Genomic DNA, 17,122 nt, shown 5'->3' with positions numbered 1-17,122 from the left:
AGCCAGTGCACACCACCTGATCCTAAAGCTTTATTTTTGTGCCCTGTCTCCTGCGGAGCCGCTAATCCCCATGGTCCTGACGGAGTCCCCAGCATCCACTACGGACTACGAGAAATAGATTTATCGGTAAGTAAAATCTTATTATTTTGTTAAAGGAACAAATTTTAATATTTGTATTTAAGTTTTCTTTGTGCTGTGTATATATGGTAATTTATTGATGCTTGATTCTTTTTTTTTGTTTTGTTTGTTTACTTATAAAGATTTGCTATTTTTGTGTCTATATGTTGTTTTTCCCTCTAATATACTATATTCTCTGCTTGTGACCTTCACAAATGCTAGGGCAGTCAATGTCACCATGGCAACTGGGCCGCTGGGAACAGACATACAATACAACAATTGACAAACATAGAGCATAAGCAAGACAGTCTACAAATAAAATGGATACAAGGAGATATAGAAATAGAATACTCACCACAGGTGCCAGATTACTCATATGGAACGGGCATAAGTGCCACCCGGACCCGGAGATCTGAGACCGAAAGTAGTGCCCGGTAGTCATGGTAACCCGGTATCTAAACAAACCATAATCCAAATAGATATACTGTGTAATACTTCCATAATATAATCCTGTATAATATAATACTTTTTTCTCTGACGTCCTAGTGGATGCTGGGAACTCCGTAAGGACCATGGGGAATAGCGGCTCCGCAGGAGACTGGGCACAAAAAGTAAAAGCTTTAGACTAGCTGGTGTGCACTGGCTCCTCCCCCTATGACCCTCCTCCAAGCCTCAGTTAGATTTTTGTGCCCGAACGAGAAGGGTGCAAGCTAGGTGGCTCTCCTGAGCTGCTTAGAAGTAAAAGTTTAAATAGGTTTTTTATTTTCAGTGAGTCCTGCTGGCAACAGGCTCACTGCATCGTGGGACTAAGGGGAGAAGAAGCGAACTCACCTGACTGCAGAGTGGATTGGGCTTCTTGGCTACTGGACATTAGCTCCAGAGGGACGATCACAGGTTCAGCCTGGATGGGTCCCGGAGCCGCGCCGCCGGCCCCCTTACAGAGCCAGAAGAGCGAAGAGGTCCGGAGAAAGCGGCGGCAGAAGACGTTCCTGTCTTCAAATAAGGTAGCGCACAGCACTGCAGCTGTGCGCCATTGCTCTCAGCACACTTCACACTCCGGTCACTGAGGGTGCAGGGCGCTGGGGGGGAGCGCCCTGAGACGCAATAAAAACGATATAAAAACCTTATATGGCTAAAAAAAATGCATCACATATAGCTCCTGGGCTATATGGATGCATTTATCCCCTGCCAGTTTCCTGAAAAAAGCGGGAGAAAAGGCCGCCGTGAAGGGGGCGGAGCCTTTCTCCTCAGCACACAAGCGCCATTTTCTTTCACAGCTCCGCTGGAAGGACGGCTCCCTGACTCTCCCCTGCAGACTACACTACAGAAACAGGGTAAAACAAGAGAGGGGGGGCACTATTGGCAGCTAATATATAATACAGCAGCTATAAAGGGAGTAACACTTATATAAGGTTATCCCTGTATATATATAGCGCTCTGGTGTGTGCTGGCAAACTCTCCCTCTGTCTCCATAAAGGGCTAGTGGGGTCCTGTCCTCTATCAGAGCATTCCCTGTGTGTGTGCTGGGTGTCGGTACGATTGTGTCGACATGTATGAGGAGGAAAATGATGTGGAAGCAGAGCAATGGCCTGTGTTAGTGATGTCACCCCCTAGGGAGTCGACACCTGACTGGATGGTAGTAATTAAAGAATTACGTGACAATGTCAGCACTTTGCAAAAAACTGTTGACGACATGAGACAGCCGACAAATCAATTAGTGCCTGTTCAGGCGTCTCAGACACCGTCAGGGGCGCTAAAACGCCCGTTACCTCAGATGGTCGACACAGACCCTGACACGGATAATGAATCCAGTGTCGACGGTGACGAGACAAACGTAATGTCCAGTAGGGCCACACGTTACATGATCACGGCAATGAAGGAGGCATTGAACATTTCTGACACTACAAGTACCACAAAAAAGGGTATTATGTGGGGTGTGAAAAAACTACCAGTAGTTTTTCCTGAGTCAGATGAATTAAATGAGGTGTGTGATAAAGCGTGTGTTTCCCCCGATAAAAAACTGCTGATTTCTAATAAATTATTGGCACTATACCCTTTCCCGCCAGAGGTTAGGGCACGTTGGGAAACACCCCCTAGGGTAGATAAGGCGCTCACACGCTTATCAAAACAAGTGGCGTTACCGTCTCCTGATACGGCCGCTCTCAAGGAACCAGCTGATAGAAGGCTGGAAAATATCTTAAAAGGTATATACACACATACCGGTGTTATACTGCGACCAGCGATCGCCTCAGCCTGGATGTGCAGCGCTGGAGTGGCTTGGTCGGATTCCCTGACTGAAAATATTGATACCCTGGAGAGTCACTCAGAGCAGTGATAGCGAACCTGGAAGAAGGGGACTATATGGTATCTCTAGACATCAAGGATGCTTATCTCCATGTCCCAATCTACCCTTCTCACCAAGGGTACCTCAGGTTTGTGATACAAAACTGTCATTATCAGTTTCAGACGCTGCCGTTTGGATTGTCCACGGCACCACGGGTCTTTACCAAGGTAATGGCCGAAATGATGATTCTTCTTCGAAGAAAAGGCGTATTAATTATCCCTTACTTGGACGATCTCCTGATAAGGGCAAGGTCCAGGGAACAGTTAGAGGTCGGAGTAGTACTATCTCAGGTAGTGCTACGTCAGCACGGGTGGATTCTAAATATCCCAAAATCACAGCTGTTTCCAACAACACGTCTACTGTTCCTAGGGATGATTCTGGACACAGTCCAGAAAAAGGTGTTTCTCCCGGAGGAGAAGGCCAGGGAGTTATCCGAGCTAGTCAGGAACCTCCTAAAACCAGGACAAGTGTCAGTGCATCAGTGCACGAGAGTCCTGGGAAAAATGGTGGCTTCTTACGAAGCGATTCCATTCGGAAGATTCCATGCAAGAACTTTTCAGTGGGATCTGCTGGACAAATGGTCCGGATCGCATCTTCAGATGCATCAGCGGATAACCCTATCTCCAAGGACAAGGGTATCTCTCCTGTGGTGGTTACAGAAGGCTCATCTTCTAGAGGGCCGCAGATTCGGCATTCAGGATTGGATGCTGGTAACCACGGATGCCAGCCTGAGAGGCTGGGGAGCAGTCACACAGGGAAGAAATTTCCAGGGCTTGTGGTCAAGCATGGAAACGTCTCTTCACATAAATATCCTAGAGCTAAGGGCCATTTACAATGCCCTAAGTCGAGCAAGGCCTCTGCTTCAGGGTCAACCGGTATTGATCCAGTCGGACAACATCACGGCTGTCGCCCACGTAAACAGACAGGGCGGCACAAGAAGCAGGTGGGCAATGGCAGAAGCTGCAAGGATTCTCCGCTGGGCGGAAAATCATGTGATAGCACTGTCAGCAGTGTTCATTCCGGGAGTGGACAACTGGGAAGCAGACTTCCTCAGCAGACACGACCTCCACCCGGGGGAGTGGGGACTTCATCCAGAAGTTTTCCAAGTGATTGTAAACCGTTGGGAAAAACCAAAGGTGGACATGATGGCGTCCCGTCTCAACAAGAAACTGGACAGATATTGCGCCAGGTCAAGGGACCCTCAGGCAATAGCGGTGGACGCTCTGGTAACTCCGTGGGTTTTCCAGTCGGTATATGTGTTCCCTCCTCTTCCTCTCATACCAAAAGTACTGAGAATCATAAGAAGGAGAGGAGTAAGAACGATACTCGTGGCTCCGGATTGGCCAAGAAGAACTTGGTACCCGGAGCTGCAAGAGATGCTCACGGAGGACCCGTGGCCTCTACCTCTAAGGAAGGACCTGCTCCAGCAGGGACCTTGTCTGTTCCAAGACTTACCGCGGCTGCGTTTGACGGCATGGCGGTTGAACGCCGGATCCTGACGGAAAAAGGCATTCCAGATGAAGTCATCCCTACCCTGATCAAGGCCAGGAAGGATGTAACTGCAAAACATTATCATCGCATTTGGCGAAAATATGTTGCGTGGTGTGAGGCCAAGAAGGCCCCTACGGAGGAATTTCAACTGGGTCGTTTCCTACATTTCCTGCAAGCAGGATTGTCTATGGGCCTAAAATTAGGATCCATTAAGGTTCAAATTTCGGCCCTGTCGATCTTCTTCCAAAAAGAACTGGCTTCAGTGCCTGAAGTTCAGACGTTTGTCAAAGGGGTACTGCATATACAGCCTCCTTTTGTGCCTCCAGTGGCACCTTGGGATCTCAATGTAGTTTTAGGGTTCCTAAAATCACATTGGTTTGAACCACTTGCCACAGTGGATTTGAAATATCTCACATGGAAAGTGGTAATGCTGTTGGCCCTGGCTTCAGCCAGGCGCGTATCAGAATTGGCGGCTTTATCCTACAAAAGCCCTTACCTGATATTTCATTCGGATAGGGCGGAATTGAGGACTCGTCCTCAATTTCTCCCTAAGGTGGTTTCAGCGTTTCACATGAATCAACCTATTGTGGTACCTGTGGCTACTAGGGACTTGGAGGACTCCAAGTTGCTGGACGTAGTCAGGGCCCTGAAAATATATGTTTCCAGGACGGCTGGAGTCAGAAAATCTGACTCGCTGTTTATACTGTATGCACCCAACAAGCTGGGTGCTCCTGCTTCTAAGCAGACGATTGCTCGTTGGATTTGTAGTACAATTCAACTTGCACATTCTGTGGCAGGCCTGCCACAGCCAAAATCTGTTAAAGCCCATTCCACAAGGAAGGTGGGCTCATCTTGGGCGGCTGCCCGAGGGGTCTCGGCTTTACAACTTTGCCGAGCAGCTACTTGGTCAGGGGCAAACACGTTTGCTAAATTCTACAAATTTGATACCCTGGCTGAGGAGGACCTGGAGTTCTCTCATTCGGTGCTGCAGAGTCATCCGCACTCTCCCGCCCGTTTGGGAGCTTTGGTATAATCCCCATGGTCCTTACGGAGTTCCCAGCATCCACTAGGACGTCAGAGAAAATAAGAATTTACTTACCGATAATTCTATTTCTCGTAGTCCGTAGTGGATGCTGGGCGCCCATCCCAAGTGCGGATTGTCTGCATTACTTGTATATAGTTATTGTTACAAACAAATCGGGTTGTTTATTGTTGGAAGCCATCTTTTCAGAGGCTCCTACGGTTATCATACTGTTAACTGGGTTCAGATCACGAGTTGTACGGTGTGATTGGTGTGGCTGGTATGAGTCTTACCCGGATTCAAGATCCTTCCTTATTATGTACGCTCGTCCGGGCACAGTATCTTAACTGAGGCTTGGAGGAGGGTCATAGGGGGAGGAGCCAGTGCACACCAGCTAGTCTAAAGCTTTTACTTTTTGTGCCCAGTCTCCTGCGGAGCCGCTATTCCCCATGGTCCTTACGGAGTTCCCAGCATCCACTACGGACTACGAGAAATAGAATTATCGGTAAGTAAATTCTTATTTTTTTTTTCTTCTTCTCTTTTTTGTTTGTTTGCACCTTATTGTTTGGGTGTCTTTGTGCATATATGTGGTCTTGATAAAGGCTCCACAGAGGGCCGAAACGTTGACCATAATATCTTAAATAATATCGACTAAACACTAAATTTTATACGTGCTAAAAGCCTGGTGAGTGCCCACTCTATCTACGCTGTATATGGAGGCATGAAGGGGCTTCTATGACTCTAAGGATGTCACCCCCAGTCGGTGTGAAGGTTGACAGTGAGAGTGCGGTGTGGAATTCTAATACTTCCAAATTATATATTTTAATATTTACCTGGTATACTATCCAAAAAAAGAATTATATGCATCTAAGCATCTATGCAATAACAGATCAACTTGGTGTCACTAATAAAAAAAAAAAAGTAGAAACAAATATATATCAGACATGTGAAAATGAGATGGGAAGAATCAATTTAAAATAAGAATTTACTTACCGATAATTCTATTTCTCATAGTCCGTAGTGGATGCTGGGGACTCCGTAAGGACCATGGGGAATAGCGGCTCCGCAGGAGACTGGGCACATCTAAAGAAAGCTTTAGGACTATCTGGTGTGCACTGGCTCCTCCCCCCATGACCCTCCTCCAAGCCTCAGTTAGGATACTGTGCCCGGACGAGCGTACACAATAAGGAAGGATTTTGAATCCCGGGTAAGACTCATACCAGCCACACCAATCACACCGTATAACCTGTGATCTGAACCCAGTTAACAGCATGATAACAGAGGAGCCTCTGAAAGATGGCTCACAACAATAATAACCCGATTTTTGTAACAATAACTATGTACAAGTATTGCAGACAATCCGCACTTGGGATGGGCGCCCAGCATCCACTACGGACTATGAGAAATAGAATTATTGGTAAGTAAATTCTTATTTTCTCTAACGTCCTAAGTGGATGCTGGGGACTCCGTAAGGACCATGGGGATTATACCAAAGCTCCCAAACGGGCGGGAGAGTGCGGATGACTCTGCAGCACCAAATGAGAGAACTCCAGGTCCTCCTCAGCCAGGATATCAATTTTGTAGAATTTTACAAACGTATTTGCTCCTGACCAAGTAGCTGCTCGGCAAAGTTGTAAAGCCGAGACCCCTCGGGCAGCCGCCCAAGATGAGCCCACCTTCCTTGTGGAGTGGGCATTTACAGATTTTTGGCTGTGGCAGGCCTGCCACAGAATGTGCAAGCTGAATTGTACTTCAAATCCAACGAGCAATAGTCTGCTTAGAAGCAGGAGCACCCAGCTTGTTGGGTGCATACAGGATAAACAGCGAGTCAGATTTCCTGACTCCAGCCCTCCTGGAAACATATATTTTCAGGGCCCTGACAACGTTTAGCAACTTGGAGTCCTCCAAGTCCCTAGTAGCCGCAGGCACCACAAATAGGTTGGTTCAGGTGAAACGCTGAAACCACCTTAGGGAGAAACTGAGGACGAGTCCTCAATTCCGCCCTGTCCGAATGGAACATCAGATAAGGGCTATTTCAGGATAAAGCCGCCAATTCTGACACGCGCCTGGCCCAGGCCAGGGCCAACAGCATGACCACTTTCCATGTGAGATATTTTAACTCCACAGATTTAAGTGGTTCAAACCAATGTGACTTTTGGAACCCAAAACTACATTGAGATCCCAAAGTGCCACTGGAGGCACAAAAGGAGGCTGTATATGCAGTACCCCTTTTACAAACGTCAACTTCAGGAACTGAAGCTAGTTCTTTTTGGAAGAAAATTGACAGGGCCGAAATTTGAACCTTAATGGACCCCAATTTCAGGCCCATAGACACTCCTGTTTGCAGGAAATGTAGGAATCGACCCAGTTGAATTTCCACCGTCGGGCCTTACTGGCCTCGCACCACGCAACATATTTTCGCCAATTGCGGTGATAATGTTTTTGCGGTTACATCCTTCCTGGCTTTGATCAGGATAGGGATGACTTCATCCGGAATGCCTTTTTTTCCTTCAGGATCCGGCGTTCAACCGCCATGCCGTCAAACGCAGCCGCGGTAAGTCTTGGAACAGACAGGGTCCTTGCTGGAGCAGGTCCCTTCTTAGAGGTAGAGGCCACGGATCCTCCGTGAGCATCTCTTGATGTTCCGGTTACCAAGTCCTTCTTGGCCAATCCGGAGCCACGAATATAGTGCTTACTCCTCTCCATCTTATCAATCTCAGTACCTTGGGTATGAGAGGCAGAGGAGGGAACACATACCCTGACTGGTACACCCACGGTGTTACCAGAGCGTCTACAGCTATTGCCTGAGGGTCCCTGGACCTGGCGCAATACCTGTCGAGTTTTTCCCAACGGTTTATAATCATGTGGAAGACTTCTGGGTGAAGTCCCCACTCTCCCGGGTGGAGATCGTGCTGAGGAAGTCTGCTTCCCAGTTGTCCACTCCCGGAATGAATACTGCTGACAGTGCTATCACATGATTTTCCGCCCAGCGAAGAATCCTTGCAGCTTCTGCCATTGCCCTCCTGCTTCTTGTGCCACCCTGTCTGTTTACGTGGGTGACTGCCGTGATGTTGTCCGACTGGATCAACACCGGCTGACCTTGAAGCAGAGGTCTTGCTAAGCTTAGAGCATTGTAAATGTCCCTTAGCTTCAGGATATTTATGTGAAGTGATGTCTCCAGGCTTGACCATAAGTCCTGGATATTCCTTCCCTGTGTGACTGCTCCCCAGCCTCGCAGGCTGGCATCCGTGGTTACCAGGACCCAGTCCTGAATGCCGAATCTGCGGCCCTCTAGAAGATGAGCACTCTGCAACCACCACAGGAGGGACCCCTTGTCCTTGGTGACAGGGTTATCCGCTGATGCATCTGAAGATGCGACCCGGACCATTTGTCCAGCAGGTCCCACTGGAAAGTTCTTGCGTGGAATCTGCCGAATGGGATTGCTTCGTAGGAAGCCACCATTTTACCCAGAACCCTTGTGCATTGATGCACTGAGACTTGGCTCGGTTTTAGGAGGTTCCTGACTAGCTTGGATAACTCCCTGGCTTTCTCCTCCGGGAGAAACACCTTTTTCTGGACTGTGTCCAGGATCATCCCTAGGAACAGAAGACAAGTCGTCGGAACCAGCTGCGATTTTGGAATATTGAGAATCCAACCATGCTGCAGCAACACTACCTGAGATAGTGCTACACCGACCTCCAACTGTTCCCGGGATCTTACCCCTATCAGGGAATTGTCCAAGTAAGGGATAACTAAAATTTCCTTCCTCTGAAGGAATATCATCATTTCGGCCATTACCTTGGTAAAGACCCGGGGTGCCGTGGACCATCCATACGGCAGCGTCTGAACTGATAGTGACAGTTCTGTACCATAAACCTGAGGTACCCTTGGTGAGAAGGGTAAATTTTGACATGAAGGTAAGCATCCTTGATGTCCCGAGACATCATGTAGTCCCCTTCTTCCAGGTTCGCAATCACTGCTCTGAGTGACTCAATCTTGAATTTGAACCTCTGTATGTAAGTGGGGTCTACTTGCGAGTGAGCCCACTGCGCGCTGAAATTCATTGAAACGGGCCCCCCACCGTGCCTGATTCTGCTTGTAAAGCCCCAGCGTATACTGAGGGCTTGGCAGAGGCGGGAGAGGGTTTCTGTTCCTGGGAACTGGCTGATTTCTGCAGCCTTTTTCCTCTCCCTCTGTCACGGGGCAGAAATGAGGAACCTCTTGCCCGCTTATCCACGAAAAGACTGCGCCTGATAATACGGCGTCTTCTCATGTTGAGAGGCGACCTGGGGTACAAACGTGGATTTCCCAGCTGTTGCCGTGGCCACCAGGTCTGAAAGACCGACCCCAAATAACTCCTCCCCTTAATAAGGCAATACTTCCAAATGCCGTTTGGAATACGCATCACCTGACCACTGACGTGTCCATAACCCTCTACTGGTAGAAATGGACAACGCACTTAGACTTGATGCCAGTCGGCAAATATTCCGCTGTGCATCACGCATATATAGAAATGCATCTTTCAAATGCTCTATAGGCAAAAATATACTGTCCCTATCTAGGGTATCAATATTTTCGGTCAGGGAATCCGACCACGCCAACCCAGCACTGCACATCCAGGCTGAGGCGATTGCTGGTCGCAGTATAACACCAGTATGTGTGTAAATACATTTTAGGATACCCTCCTGCTTTTTATCAGCAGGATCCTTAAGGGCGGCCATCTCAGGAGAGGATAGAGCCCTTACAAGCGTGTGAGCGCTATATCCACCCTAGGGGGTGTTTCCTAACGCACCCTAACCTCTGGCGGGAAAGGATATAATGCCAATAACATTTTAGAAATTATCAGTTGTTATCGGGGGGAAACCCACGCATCATCACACACCTCATTTAATTTCTCAGATTCAGGAAAACTACAGGTAGTTTTTCCTCACCGAACATAATACCCCTTTTTGGTGGTACTCGTATTATCAGAAATGTGTAAAACATTTTTCATTGCCTCAATCATGTAACGTGTGGCCCTACTGGAAGTCAAATTTGTCTCTTCACCGTCGACACTGGAGTCAGTATCCGTGTCGGCGTCTATATCTGCCATCTGAGGTAACGGGCGCTTTAGAGCCCCTGACGGCCTATGAGACGTCTGGACAGGCACAAGCTGAGTAGCCGGCTGTCTCATGTCAACCACTGTCTTTTATACAGAGCTGACACTGTCACGTAATTTCTTCCAACAGTTCATCCACTCAGGTGTCGACCCCCTAGGGGGTGACATCACTATTACAGGCAATCTGCTCCGTCTCCACATCATTTTTCTCCTCATACATGTCGACACAAAAGTACCGACATACAGCACACACACAGGGAATGCTCTGATAGAGGACAGGACCCCACTAGTCCTTTGGGGAGACAGAGGGAGAGTTTGCCAGCACACACCAGAGCGCTATATATATACAGGGATAACCTTATATAAGTGTTTTTCCCCTTATAGCTGCTGTATAGTTAATATACTGCGCCTAATTTGGGGTGGTCTTCTGTTTGCCGGCGGTCGGGCTCCCGGCGCTCAGTATACCGGCGCCGGGAGCCCGACAGCCGGCATACCGACAATTATTTTCCCTCGTGGGGGTCCACGACCCCCATAGAGGGAGAATAAAATAGTGTGGCGCGCGTAGCGCGCCACCGTGCCCGTAGTGTGGCGAGCGCAGCGAGCCCGCAAGGGGCTCATTTGCGCTCGCCAAGCTGTCGGTAAGCCGGCGGTCGGGCTCCCGGCGCCGGGATGCTGGTCGCCGGGAGCCCGACCGCCGGCCACCCGTAGTGAACCCCCTAATTTGTGCCCCCCTCTCTTTTTTAACCCTTTCTGTAGTGTAGTGACTGCAGGGGAGAGCCAGGGAGCTTCCCTCCAACGGAGCTGTGAGGGAAAATGGCGCCAGTGTGCTGAGGAGATAGGCTCCGCCCCCTTATCGGCGGCCTTATCTCCTGTTTTTTTATGTATTTTGGCAGGGGTTAAATGCATCCATATAGCCCAGGAGCTATATGTGATGCATTTTTTGCCATCCAAGGTGTTTATTATTGCGTCTCAGGGCGCCCCCCCCAGCGCCCTGCACCCTCAGTGACCGGAGTGTGAAGTGTGCTGAGAGCAATGGCGCACAGCTGCAGTGCTGTGCGCTACCTTGATGAAGACAGGACGTCTTCTGCCGCCGATTTTCCGGACCTCTTCTGCCTTCTGGCTCTGTAAGGGGGCCGGCGGCGCGGCTCTGGGACCCATCCAAGCTGGGCCTGTGATCGTCCCTCTGGAGCTAATGTCCAGTAGCCTAAGAAGCCCAATCCACTCTGCACGCAGGTGAGTTCGCTTCTTCTCCCCTTAGTCCCTCGATGCAGTGAGCCTGTTGCCAGCAGGTCTCACTGAAAATAAAAAACCTAAACTAAAACTTTCACTAAGAAGCTCAGGAGAGCCCCTAGTGTGCACCCTTCTCGTTCGGGCACAGAGATCTAACTGAGGCTTGGAGGAGGGTCATGGGGGGAGGAGCCAGTGCACACCAGATAGTCCTAAAGCTTTCTTTAGATGTGCCCAGTCTCCTGCGGAGCCGCTATTCCCCATGGTCCTTACGGAGTCCCTAGCATCCACTTAGGACGTTAGAGAAATATAGAATATAGAAACCTCAAAAAATAGCTGTACTGTAGCTCCAAAAGTCCTGTTTAGGAGAAAAAAACCATATCATAAAAAGCAACTGCGGTATTGTCGCTCATTTAAGCCCATTGGGAGCCACAATATTATAACGGGCACTCCAATGGGATTTCCTTTTGTAGAAGTAATTTATTGAGATCCACCCCACGGCGTAAAGGCGATACATGGTCAATTGGCATACAGCGAAAATCTTTGACCGTATGTTTGTTTATTTAAAGCAAAGTGTCTCGCAACTGAAGGTGTATTTGAATCCAGAATACTCTGGGCTTTCTTCATGGATGAACAATGCATGGCGATTCTTTCCTTCAGAGTTCTTATCACATTGCCTACATAGAGCAGGTGGCAGAGGTACCTAATCAGATAAACAACATACCGGCTATCACAGTCCAAATGCTGACATATATTGTATCTGGCACCATTCCTAGGGGTCTATTCACTAAGAAAACGAAAACAGAATTGCTACGTATCACTATACATCGCTTCGATTCGATGTATAACTGTAATAAGTAGCAATTCATGTATACTCACCCTTCCGATGATGCGCTGGGGCTCCTGCGGTGAGGTCATCTCCAGCGGTCCCTCCCTGCGATGCACGGAGTCCGACGGCGGGTCCCTTTGCGCATGCGCAGCTTGTTGACCTCCCGGCAGGCCGCAGTGGCTGCTGGGAGGTTGGGGGCGGAGGCAGCGCCGGGTGCCGCCGAGCAGAGAGCAGGGAAGCATTGAGCTTCCCTGCCGTCTCCGCACCGCAGTTCAGGTTACGCCATCCTGAGATGGCGAACCTGAACTCCATGGAGAAGCAGAATCGCACTCACCCTACAAAGGTATGGTGATGCGATTCAGGCACAGAGCGGGGGTGCCGCTGGAGACGTCAGAGACTTCTCCACGCTAACCCGCTCTGTGAATTGCACTGGGCAGAGAAAAGCCCTGTTTAACGCAAAACAGGGCTTTTCATTGCTACATGAATAGACCCCCTAGAATCATAAAACGAGTCTCTAAGACATAGATATTTGCAGTTGACACACCCATGACATTTAAATACTCCATGCTTAGGTTGCAGCCCATTTTATGGTCTAAGCAGACCTATATTAGACTTTGCCACAATGGGGGTGATTCAGACCTATTCGTAAATGTGTTAATTTTAGCACATCTACGATCGGTTTCTCTGACATGCGGGGGGATGCCCAGAAACAGGGCTAGTCCACCCCGCACATCAGGCCCTGCCCCCCCCAACACCCCCGCAGGGCGCTGGCAGGCGGGTACCCGCTGCGTTACCGGTCGCAGCTGCTGTGTGCTACATCCTGCAGCCACCGCGGACCGCGGCCTGCCCCTGCAACGGTCCAGACAGGCCTGCGCTGTCCGGACCACGCACCAACAACGGCATTCTAACGCCGTTGGCACTCCCGCCTTCTGAACGCCTCGGGCGCACTCCAGCAAGGGTTTCAGGCTACGATTGCTATTGTACCAGCGATCGGGTCTGAATTAGGCCCTATGTCCTTGATATTGCTACTAGTTTTGTAGCAAAATAGAGATTTTTGCTGACAGAGATTCCCAATCACCTCATCTGAAATATATTTTATTTTATATTTTGTTGTTAGAGTTATTTGTCAATTTATTTTTAGACAAACTTTTACTTGACATGTGGACAACACTTTTCATAATTGCTCTGCAGAATCCTAATGGATAAGGGAGAAAATGTGATGTTGAATTTTATGGCAAACATGATGTTTTAATTCAAAGTATTCCAATACTTCTGAGGGGGGTCAGTGCCATAAAGTGTTTTATTCTTAACTGAGGTGATCTCACTGATCAGAAAACACAACATAACCACGGTCAAAATTGGACTTAAAGAAAGCCTCACATAGTCAAAGATGAAACGGAAAATCTGACATAAAAATAATAATATTCTGAATGTAATTGCTTTAAATAAGGAGTGAAATCATATTTCCCTTAGGTCAGTCATGTAAAAGACCACCAGGGCTGTGATGTCATAATGGGCCTCAAACCAGAACTAACCAGTGCTGGCCTGTCTGGTGTGGTCTGTGAGGTCATGCTGTGATGATAATGGTAACTGCCTCTATCAGGGCTGTGCTCTCACTCATTCACATCCAGGGTCCAGGCAACACACAGCTAAGCAGCAGGAGGAGATACTCGCATAAGGTTAGTGACTGGACAGAGGATTGGGGCAGATTAGTGCTATGCGGTGGCAGACTTGGAGTGTGACTACTGTAATATATAACTTATGACCTTAAGGCAGGGATGGGGAACCTTCGGTCCTCCAGCTGTTGTTGAACTACACATACCAGCTTGCCTTGCTACAGTTTTGCTATTTGGCCATGCTAAAACTGTTGCAGGGCATGCTGGGATGTGTAGTTCAACAACAGCTGGAGGGCCGAAGGTTCCTCATGCCTGCCTTAAGGACAGGACAGTATTGGATAACAAAATCTCACACCTGCGAGCTCTGGGTGGGACTATTATGTCCCTACATTTCCTAAATCCCAGTATGCAGACTGCTCTATTTTTATTAATGTGCAGAGGTGTGAGAGATGTATATTGTGCTTTAGCCATTACTTTTGATTTTATCTGATACTGTCATTACAACTGTATCGTTCTTTGGACTCCATTTAAGAGTGATACTAAATGCCGGTGGCATACACCTATTGGAGCTGATTTTACAAGCGAAAAACTGGAGTTATTTAATATTGCGGATGTCGCAGATATTAATTGATAAATAGCCCCTAAGCCTTACACTATCAGGCTGTACGGTAAAACCTGTGTGCTTCAGCATCTGATATACATGTGTCGCCGCACACAAAAGGTCTGATGCAGAGTTGAACATACGACTGTTGGTTTAGCATATCTTGCACTTTTTTGCACAGCACAAGTCCCGGGACCAAGTGTGTTTCATGTCGGTGTGATACTTACAACAGTGGCGTGCGGTGAGCTCAGTGGCTGGTGAGGCACTGCAGCCATAATGTCTGCTGTGTTCCGCCGATGCCCACCACCGAACCCAAGCCAATGCCTGCTACCACCACTGTCCCTGGGTCAGTGGGAGACAAAGAAAGGCAGTGGGCGATTCCAGGGAGAAGCAGTGGGTGATGCTAGAGAGAGGGTGTTGCCAGTGAGAGGGTGATAGCAGTGGGTGACGCCAGGGAAAGGATGACAGCAGTTTGTAACAGGGAGAGGGTGACAGCAGTGGGTGACGCCAGGGAGAGGATGATGCCAGGGAGCTGGTTAAAGCAAGAGGGTCACAGGGAGAGGGTGACAGCAGTCTGTGCCAGCTGTGGGTCACAGGGAGAGGGTGACAGGAGGAGGTTGATGCCAGGGAGTTGGTGACAGGAAGAGGGGGAGAGGGTGACTGCAGTTGGCGCCAGCTGTGGGTGACGGAGAGAGGGTGATGCCAGGTAGAGGGTGACAGCAGTCGGTGCCATCTGTGGGCAACAAGGAGAGGGTGACAAGGAGAGGTTGACAGGGAGAGGGTGACAGTGAGAGGGTAGAGCAGTCTGTGCCAGCTGTGGGTAATGGAGAGAGGGTGACGACAGGGAGAGGGTGACAGCAGTCGGGGGCCAGCTGTGGCTGATGGGGAGAGGAGAGGGTGACGCCAGGGAGTGGGTGACAGTGAGAGGGTGCCAGCAGTCGGTGCCAGCTGTGGGTTACAGCAGTCGGTGACAGTGAGAGGATGATAGGAAGAGGGTGACGCCAGGGAGAGCACATTACTGTCCCACTCTACCAGCAGTATAGAATACAACATAGGAGTACAGCAACGAGCCTTGGGTCCCTGATAAAGAATGGGTGAGTTCAGCCCATTACAAACTAAAGTACCCGCCACAGCCCCCGCCGCACATAGGCGTGCGCAGCACATTTTATTAGGGGGTGCACCATTGTAGAGGCGTGTCTAGTACCACCTACCTAATGGGCATGTCTAGCAACACTTATCGGGCGTGTCTAGCACCGCCTACCGGGTGTGTCTAGCACCGCCTATTGGCATTCTTTTCTATTCAATATGCACCTTACCTATATGCTGAGCAGGGGGGGAGCAGGATGGGAGTAGTGGTGCATAGCAGGGGGGCAGGATGGGAGTAGTGGTGCATAGTAGGGGGGCAGGATGGGAGTAGTGGTGCATAGTAGGAGGCAGGGCCGGAGCTTCCACTAGGCAGCTTTAGGCAGCTGCCTAGGGGCGCCGGGACCTGAGGGGGCGGCCTGCTACAGCTGCCTAAAAAAGGTAGCATAGTCCTACCTTTTACAGCCACTGCAATCCACCAGAATGCGTATCTTACAGTAGCCGTGACTGCTAAGCTCCCGTATTGCAGCCCCCAGCTCCACCTCCACCCGGCACAGGCAGTAACTTTGACAGCTCCTGGAGTCCTGGCTGGGGGTGACATGCAGCACTGCTCTTCATTCCAGGCTCTTTCACAGACTACTCAGTTTCAACTCTGCACTGCAGCCTGCAGGTAAGGTGGCTGCACAGTGCATTCTCTGCATTGATAAGGAAAGAGAGCGAGAGCAGCGGTGTGGTGAGGGGGTGGGTGGGGGTGGGGGGGAGGAGATAAAGAGCAGGCATGCACACAGTCTGGGGGGATGAGCAGCAGCATGCACACAGATTTTGGGGGGATAGAACAGCAGACATTTACCAGAATAGGGGGAGGGGGTGAGAGCAGCATGCCTTTCATCTGAAGGGTGGGTAGGGGGAAGGGGGTGTAGTATAGTATGCCGGCGGCTGGGCTCCGAGCGACCAGCATACCGGCGCCGGGAGCCCAACCGCTGGCATACCGACAGCGTGGCGAGCGCAAATGAGCCCCTTGCAAGCTCGCTGCGCTCACCGCGCTGCAGGCACGGTGGCGCGCTAAGCGCGCCACGCTATTTATTCTCCCTCCGGGGGGGTCATGGACCCCCACGAGGGAGAATATCTGTCGGTAGGCCGGGTGTCGGGATTCCGGCGCCGGTATACTGTGCGCCGGGATCCCGACATTCGACAACCAGAAGACCACCCGGGGGAAAGGGGAGAAGGCAGAAGTTTTGCCTAGGGTGCCGAGAAACCTTGCACCGGCCCTGGTAGGGGGGCAGGATGGGAGTAGTGGTGCATAGCATGGGGGCAGGGCTTAAAGTGGTCCTGGTGAGGTGGTGGAACTCTTGGAGGAGGACCATGGAGGCACCAGGACCTGAGGAAGGAGTAGGTGGCTGCAGCTCATCAGCAACCCTAGTGCCGCCTGGATCATCGATTGACGCAGATGATGGGGTGGGCTTTTCTGTTGGAATTACTGTGGGTAGGACGGGCGTAGTGGTGCATAGCATGGGGGCAGTATGGGAGTAGTGGTGCAGAGCAGGGGGGCAGGATGGGAGTAGTGGTGCGGAGCAGGGGGGGCAGGATGGGAGTAGTGGTGCATAGGAGGGGGGTAGGATGGGAGTAGTGGTGCATAGCAAGATGGGAGTAGTAGTGGTGTGGAGCGGGGGGGGGGGGGGGGGTGAGGGTAGCCCG

At 50.0% G+C, this 17,122-nt stretch overlaps 1 long non-coding RNA gene across 2 annotated transcripts in view; it reads right to left on the bottom strand.

Moving 5' to 3' along the window:
• LOC134969139 (uncharacterized) overlaps positions 1-17,122 on the bottom strand; it is a 226,552-nt gene that overhangs the window by 197,954 nt on the left and 11,476 nt on the right. The window contains exon 3 of one of the 2 annotated variants that reach the window (XR_010189410.1): positions 473-572. The exons of the other annotated variant lie outside the window; for it this stretch is intronic. This is a non-coding gene — a long non-coding RNA (uncharacterized LOC134969139). The remainder of the gene's footprint in view (positions 1-472; positions 573-17,122) is intronic. 2 annotated transcript variants of the gene reach the window in all.

Source organism: Pseudophryne corroboree, chromosome 11 (genome assembly GCF_028390025.1).
Source record: "Pseudophryne corroboree isolate aPseCor3 chromosome 11, aPseCor3.hap2, whole genome shotgun sequence".
Classification (NCBI taxonomy): Eukaryota; Metazoa; Chordata; class Amphibia; order Anura; family Myobatrachidae; genus Pseudophryne; species Pseudophryne corroboree.
Note: the sequence above shows the minus strand (reverse complement) of the source record. Positions and strands in the feature narration are given on the sequence as shown.